Source organism: Triticum urartu, chromosome 1A, assembly GCF_056163025.1.
Source record: "Triticum urartu cultivar PI428250 chromosome 1A, HENAU_Tu73, whole genome shotgun sequence".
Lineage (NCBI taxonomy): Eukaryota > Viridiplantae > Streptophyta > Magnoliopsida > Poales > Poaceae > Triticum > Triticum urartu.
In genome coordinates, this window is record NC_141873.1 from 90,560,984 (window position 1) to 90,568,820 (window position 7,837).

Consider the following 7,837-nt stretch of genomic DNA (forward strand, 5'->3'; position numbering starts at 1 on the left):
GAATCACATTGAAATTATTCCAAGTAGCACTCCGCATTAAAAATTCTGTTTTTATCATTTACCTACTCGAGGACGAGCAGGAATTAAGCTTGGGGATGCTTGATACGTCTCCAACATATCTATAATTTTTGATTGCTCCATGCTATGTTATCTACTGTTTTGAGAAATATTGGGCTTTATTATCCATTTTTATATTATTTTTGGGACTAACCTATTAACCGGAGGCCCAGCCCAGAATTGTTGTTTTTTTTGCCTATTTCAGTGTTTCGAAGAAAAGGAATATCAAACGGAGTCGGAACGGAACGAAATCAACCGGAGAATTTATTTTTGGAAGGAAAGCTACCGGAAAAGCTTGGAGTGCATGTTAGGAAAGAAGGGAGGTGCTCACGAGGGTGGGGGGTGCGCCCCTGCCTCGTGGCTCCCCCTTCAGTCCCCTGACGTATTTCTTTCACCCATATATACCTATGTATCCTAAAACTTCCAGAAGCGACAATAGATCGGGAGTTCCGCCGCCAGAAGCCTCCGTAGCCACCGAAAACCAATCTAGACCCATTCTGGCACCCTGCCGGAGGGGGCAATCCTTCTCCGGTGGCCATCTTCATCATCCCGGTGCTCTCCATGACGAGGAGTTAGTAGTTCTCCCTCGGGGCTAAGGGTATGTACCAGTAGCTATGTGTTTGATCTCTCTCTTTCTCTCTCTCTCTCGTGTTCTTGAGGTGATACGATCTTGATGTATCGCGAGCTTTGCTATTATAGTTGGATCCTATGATGTTTTCTCCCCCCTCTACTCTCTTGTAATGAATTGAGTTTCCCCTTTGAAGTTATCTTATCGGATTGAGTCTTTAAAGATTTGAGAACACTTGATGTATGTCTTGCCGTGGATATCCGTGGTGACAATGGGATATCACGTGATTCACTTGATGTATGTTTTGGTGATCAACTTGCGGGTTCCTCCCATGAACCTATGCATAGGGGTTGGCACACATTTTCGTCGTGATTCTCTGGTAGGAACTTTGGGGAACTCTTTGAGGTCCTTTGTGTTGTTTGAATAGATGAATCTGAGATTGTGTGATGCATATCGTATAATCATACCCACAGATACTTGAGGTGACATTGGAGTATCTAGGTGTCATTAGGGTTTTGGTTGATTTGTGTCTTAAGGTGTTATTCTAGTACGAACTCTAGGGCTGTTTGTGACACCTATAGGAATAGCCCAACGGATTGATTGGAAAGAATAACTTTGAGGTGGTTTCGTACCCTACCATAATCTCTTCGTTCGTTCTCCGCTATTAGTGACTTTGGAGTGACTCTTTGTTGCATGTTGAGGGATAGTTATGTGATCCAATTATGTTATTATTGTTGAGAGGACTTGCACTAGTGAAAGTATGAACCCTAGGCCTTATTTCCACACATTGCAATACCGCTTATGCTCACTTTTATCATTAGTTACCTTGCTATTTTTATATTTTCAGATTACAAATACTCATATCTACTATCCATATTGCACTTGTATCACCATCTCTTCGCCGAACTAGTGCACCTATACAATTATCATTGTATTGAGTGTGTTGGGGACACAAGAGACTCTTTGTTATGTGGTTGCAGGGTTGCTTGAGAAAGACCATCTTCATCCTACGCCTCCTACGGATTGATAAACCTTAGGTCATCCACTTGAGGGAAATTTGCTACTGTCCTACAAACCTCTGCACTTGGAGGCCCAACAATGTCTACAAGAAGAAGGTTGTGTAGTAGACATCAGAGGGCTGCGCCATGGAAGTGGTCGTGCTGCCCTCCCCCACCCCTCTATTTATAGGGTGTAGGGGAAAGGGGGCCAACCCCTCTAGATGCGATCTAGAGGGAGGGCGGCGGCCAAGGGGAGGGGACTTGCCCCCCAAGCCAAAGGGGGCGCCCCCTTTAGGGTTCCCCCCAACCCTAGGCGCATGGGCCCTAAGGGGGGTGGCGCCCAGACCACTTAGGGGCTGGTTCCCTTCCACATACATCCCATAGGGCCCTCCGGGGCAGGTGGACCCTCCCGGTGGACCCCCAGAACCCCTTCGGTGGTCCCAGTATAATACCGATAAACCCTCGAACACTTCCGGTGACCGTATGACGACTTCCCATATATAAATCTTCACCTTCGGACCATTCCAGAACTCCTCGTGACGTCCGGGATCTCATCCGGGACTCCAAACAACATTCGGTAACTGGATACTATTTCCCGTAACAACTCTAGCGTCACTGAACCTTAAGTGTGTAGACCCTACGGGTTCGGGAATCATGCAGACATGACCGAGACATCTCTCTGGCCAATAAGCAATAGCGGGATATGGATACCCATGTTGGCTCCCACATGTTCCACGATGATCTCATCGGATGAACCACAATGTCGGGGATTCGATCAATCCCGTATTCAGTTCCCTTTGTCTACCGGTATGATACTTGCCCGAGATTCGATCGTCGGTATCCCTATACCTTGTTCAATCTCGTTACCGGCAAGTCTCTTTACTCGTTCCATAACACATCATCCCGTGATCAACTCCTTGATCACATTGAACTCATTTTGATGACTTCTTACCGAGTGGGCCCAGAGATACCTCTCTATCACACGGAGTGACAAATCCCAGTCTTGATTCGTGCCAACTCAGCAGACACTTTCGGAGATACCCGTAGTGTGCCTTTATAGCCACCCAGTTACGTTGTGACGTTTGGCACACCCAAATCATTCCTACGGTATCCGGGAGTTGCACAATCTCATGGTCTAAGGAAACGATACTTGACATTAGAAAAGCTTTAGCAGACGAACTACACGATCTTGTGCTATGCTTAGGATTGGGTCTTGCCATCACATCATTCTCCCAATGATGTGATCCCATTATCAATGACATCCAATGTCCATGGTCAGGAAACGTAACCATCTATTGATCAACGAGCTAGTCAACTAGAGGCTCACTAGGGACATGTTGTGGTCTATGTATTCACACATGTATTACGATTTTTGGATAACACAATTGTAGCATGAACAATAGACAATTATCATGAACAAGGAAATATAATAATAACCATTTTATTATTGCCTCTAGGGAATATTTCCAACAGTCCCCCACTTGCACTAGAGTCAATAATCTAGTTACATTGTGATGAATCGAACACCCATAGAGTTCTGGTGTTGATCATGTTTTTCTCGTGGAAGAGGTTTAGTCAACGGATCTGCGACATTCAGGTCCGTATGCACTTCACAAATATCTATGTCTCCATCTTGAACATTTTCACGAATGGAGTTGAAGCGATGCTTGATATGCCTGGTCTTCTTGTGAAACTTGGGCTCCTTCGCCAGGGAAATAGCTCCAGTGTTGTCACAGAAGAGAGCCATCGGGCCCGATGCATTGGGAATAACTCCTAGGTCGGTAATGAACTCCTTCATCCAGATTGCTTCATGTGTTGCCTCTGAGGCTGCCATGTACTCTGCTTCACATGTAGATCCCGCCACGACACTTTGCTTGCAACTGCATGAGCTGACTGTCCCACCATTCAAAATATACACGTATCCAGTTTGCGACTTGGAGTCATCTAGATCTGTGTCGAAGCTAGCATCGACGTAACCCTTTACGACAAGCTCTTCGTCACCTCCATAAACGAGAAACATATCCTTAGTCCTTTTCAGGTACTTCAGGATATTCTTGACCACTGTCCAGTGTTCCATGCCGGGATTACTTTGGTACCTTCCTACCAAACTTACGGCAAGGTTTACATTAGGTCTGGCACACAGCATGGCATACATAATAGACCCTATGGCTGAGGCATAGGGGATGACACTCATCTTTTCTCTATCTTCTGCTGTGGTCGGGCATTGAGCCGTGCTCAATCTCACACCTTCCAATACAGGCAAGAACCCCTTCTTGGACTGATCCATATTGAACTTCTTCAATATCTTGTCAAGGTACGTGCTTTGTGAAAGACCAATGAGGCATCTCGATCTATCTCTATAGATCTTGATGCCTAATATATAAGCAGCTTCTCCAAGGTCCTTCATTGAAAAACACTTATTCAAGTAGGCCTTTGTGCTTTCCAAGAGTTCTATATCATTTCCCATCAATAGTATGTCATCCACATATAATATGAGAAATGCTACAGAGCTCCCACTCACTTTCTTGTAAACACAGGCTTCTCCATAAATCTGTGTAAACCCAAACGCTTTGATCATCTCATCAAAGCGAATGTTCCAACTCCGAGATGCTTGCACCAGCCCATAGATTGAGCGCTGGAGCTTGCATACCTTGTCAGCATTCTTAGGATCGACAAAACCTTCTAGCTGCATCATATACAATTCTTCCTTAAGGAAACCATTGAGGAATGCCGTTTTGACGTCCATTTGCCATATCTCAAAATCATAGAATGTGGCAATTGCTAACATGATTCAGACTTCAGCTTCGCTACGGGTGAGAAGGTCTCAACGTAGTCAACCCCTTGAACTTGTCGATAAACCTTAGCGACCAGCCGAGCTTTATAGATGGTCACATTGCCATCCGCGTCCGTCTTCTTCTTAAAGATCCATTTATTTTCTATGGCTCGCTGATCATCGGGCAAGTCTGTCAAAGTCCATACTTTGTTTTCATACATGGATCCTATCTCGGATTTCATGGCTTCAAGCCATTTGTTGGAATCTGGGCCCGCCATCGCTTCTTCATAGTTTGAAGGTTCGCCGTTGTCTAACAACATTATTTCTAGGACAGGGTTGCCATACCATTTTGGTGTGGAACGTGTCCTTGTGGACCTACGAAGTTCAATAGTAACTTGATCCGAAGTTCCTTGATCATCATCATTAACTTGCTCTCTAGTCGGTGCAGGCACCACAGAAACATTTTCTTGAGTTGCGCTACTTTCCAGTTCAAGAGGCAGTACTTCATCAGGTTCTACTTTCCTCCCACTTACTTCTTTCGAGAGAAACTCTTTCTCTAGAAAGGATCCATTCTTGGCAACAAATATCTTGCCTTCGGATCTGAGGTAGAAGGTATACCCAATGGTTTCCTTAGAGTATCCTATGAAGACGCATTTTTTCGACTTGGGTTCTAGCTTTTCAGGTTGAAGTTTCTTGACATAAGCATCGCATCCCCAAACTTTCAGAAACGACAGCTTAGGTTTCTTTCCAAACCATAATTCATACGGTGTCGTCTCAATGGATTTCGACGGAGCCCTATTTAAAGTGAATGCGGCAGTCTCTAAAGCATAACCCCAAAATGATAGTGGTAGATCGGTAAGAGACATCATAGATCGCACCATATCTAATAGAGTGCGATTACGACGTTCGGACACACCATTACGCTGAGGTGTTCCAGGCGGCGTGATTTTTGAAACAATTCCACATTTCCTTAAGTCTGTGCCAAATTCGTGACTCAAATATTCTCCCCCATGATCTGATCGTAAGAACTTTATTTTCCTATCACGTAGATTCTCAACCTCATTCCGAAATTCCTTGAAATTTTCAAAGGTCTCAGACTTGTGTTTCATTAAGTAGACATACCCATATCTACTCAAGTCATCAGTGAGGGTGAGAACATAACGATAGCCAACGCGAGCCTCAACGCTCATTGGACCACACACATCAGTATGTATGATTTCCAATAAGTTGGTTGCTTGCTCCATTGTTCCGGAGAACGGAGTCTTGGTCATTTTGCCCATGAGGCATGGCTCACACGTGTCAAATGATTTATAATTAAGAGACTCCAAAAGTCCATCTGCATGGAGTTTCTTCATGCGTTTGACACCAATGTGACCAAGGCGGCAGTGCCACAAGTATGTGGGACTATCACTATCAACCTTACACTTCTTGGTATTCACACTATGAACATGTGTAACATCATGTTCGAGATTAAACAAGAATAAACCATTGACCAACGGGGCATGACCATAAAACATATCTCTCATATAAATGGAACAACCATTATTCTCGGATTTAAATGAGTAGCCATGTCGCATTAAACGAGATCCAGATACAATGCTCATGCTCAAAGCTGGCACTAAATAACAATTATTGAGGTTTAAAACTAATCCCGTAGGTAAATGTAGAGGCAGCGTGCCGACGGCTATCACATCGACCTTGGAACCATTTCTGTCGCGCATCATCACCTCGTCCTTCGCCAGTCTCCGCTTATTCCGCAGCTCCTGTTTTGAGTTACAAATATGAGCAACCGCACCAGTATCAAATACCCAGGAGCTACTACGAGTGCTGGTAAGGTACACATCAATAACATGTATATCATATATACCTTTGGTATTGCCGGCCTTCTTATCCGCTATGTACATGGGGCAGTTCCGCTTCCAGTGACCGTTTCGCTTGCAATAAAAGCACTCAGTCTCAGGCTTGGGTCCATGCTTTGGCTTCTTCCCGACAGCTTGCTTACCGAGCGTGGCAACTCCCTTGCCGTCCTTCTTGAAGTTCTTCTTACCCTTGCCTTTCTTGAAACTAGTGGTTTTATTGACCATCAACACTTGATGTTCCTTTTTGATCTCCACCTTCGCTGATTTCAGCATTGAATATACCTCAGGAATGGTTTTCTCCATCCCCTGCATATTGAAATTCATCACAAAGCTCTTGTAGCTAGGTGGGAGCGACTGAAGGATTCTGTCAACGACCGCGTCATCCGGGAGATTAACTCCCAGCTGAGACAAGCGGTTGTGCAACCCAGACATTTTGAGTATGTGCTCACTGACAGAACTATTCTCCTCCATCTTACAACTGTAGAACTTGTCGGAGACTTCATATCTCTCGACCCGGGCATGAGCTTGGAAAACCATTTTCATCTCTTGGAACATCTCATATGCTCCGTGCTGCTCAAAACGCTTTTGGAGCCCCGGTTCTAAACTGTAAAGCATGCCGCACTGAACCAGGGAGTAATCATCACTACGCGACTGCTAGGCGTTCATAACGTCTTGAGTTGCTGGGAAAATAGGTGCTTGACCTAGCGGTGCTTCAAGGACATATGCTTTCTTGGTAGCTATGAGGATAATCCTCAGGTTACGGACCCAGTCCGTGTAGTTGCTGCCATCATCTTTTAGCTTGGTTTTCTCTAGGAACGCGTTGAAGTTGAGGGCAGCATTAGCGTGGGCCATTTGATCTACAAGACATATTGCAAAGTTTTAGACTATGTTCATGATAATTAAGTTCATCTAATCAAATTATTTAATGAACTCCCACTCAGATTAACATCCCTCTAGTCATCTAAGTGATACATGATCCGAGTCAACTAGGCCGTGTCCGATCATCACGTGAGACGGACTAGTCATCATCGGTGAACATCTTCATGTTGATCGTATCTTCTATACGACTCATGTTCGACCTTTCGGTCTTCCGTGTTCGAAGGCCATGTCTGTACATGCTAGGCTCGTCAAGTCAACCTAAGTGTATTGCGTGTGTAAATCTGGCTTACACCCGTTGTATGCAAACGTTAGAACCTATCACACCCGATCATCACATGGTGCTTTGGAACAACGAACCTTAGCAATGGTGCACAGTTACGGGGAACACTTTCTTGAAATTATTGCGAGGGATCATCTTATTTATGCTACCGGTGTTCTAAGCAAATAAGATGTAAAACATGATAAACATCACATGCAATCAAATAGTGACATGATATGGCCAATATCATTTTGCTCCTTTTTATCTCCATCTTCGGGGCGCCATGATCATCATCATCACCAGCATGACACCATGATCTCCATCATCGTGTCTTCATGAAGTTATCTCGCCAACTATTACTTCTACTACTATGGCTAACGATTAGCAATAAAGTAAAGTAATTACAAGGCATTTTCAGTGACACACAGGTCATATATAATTTAG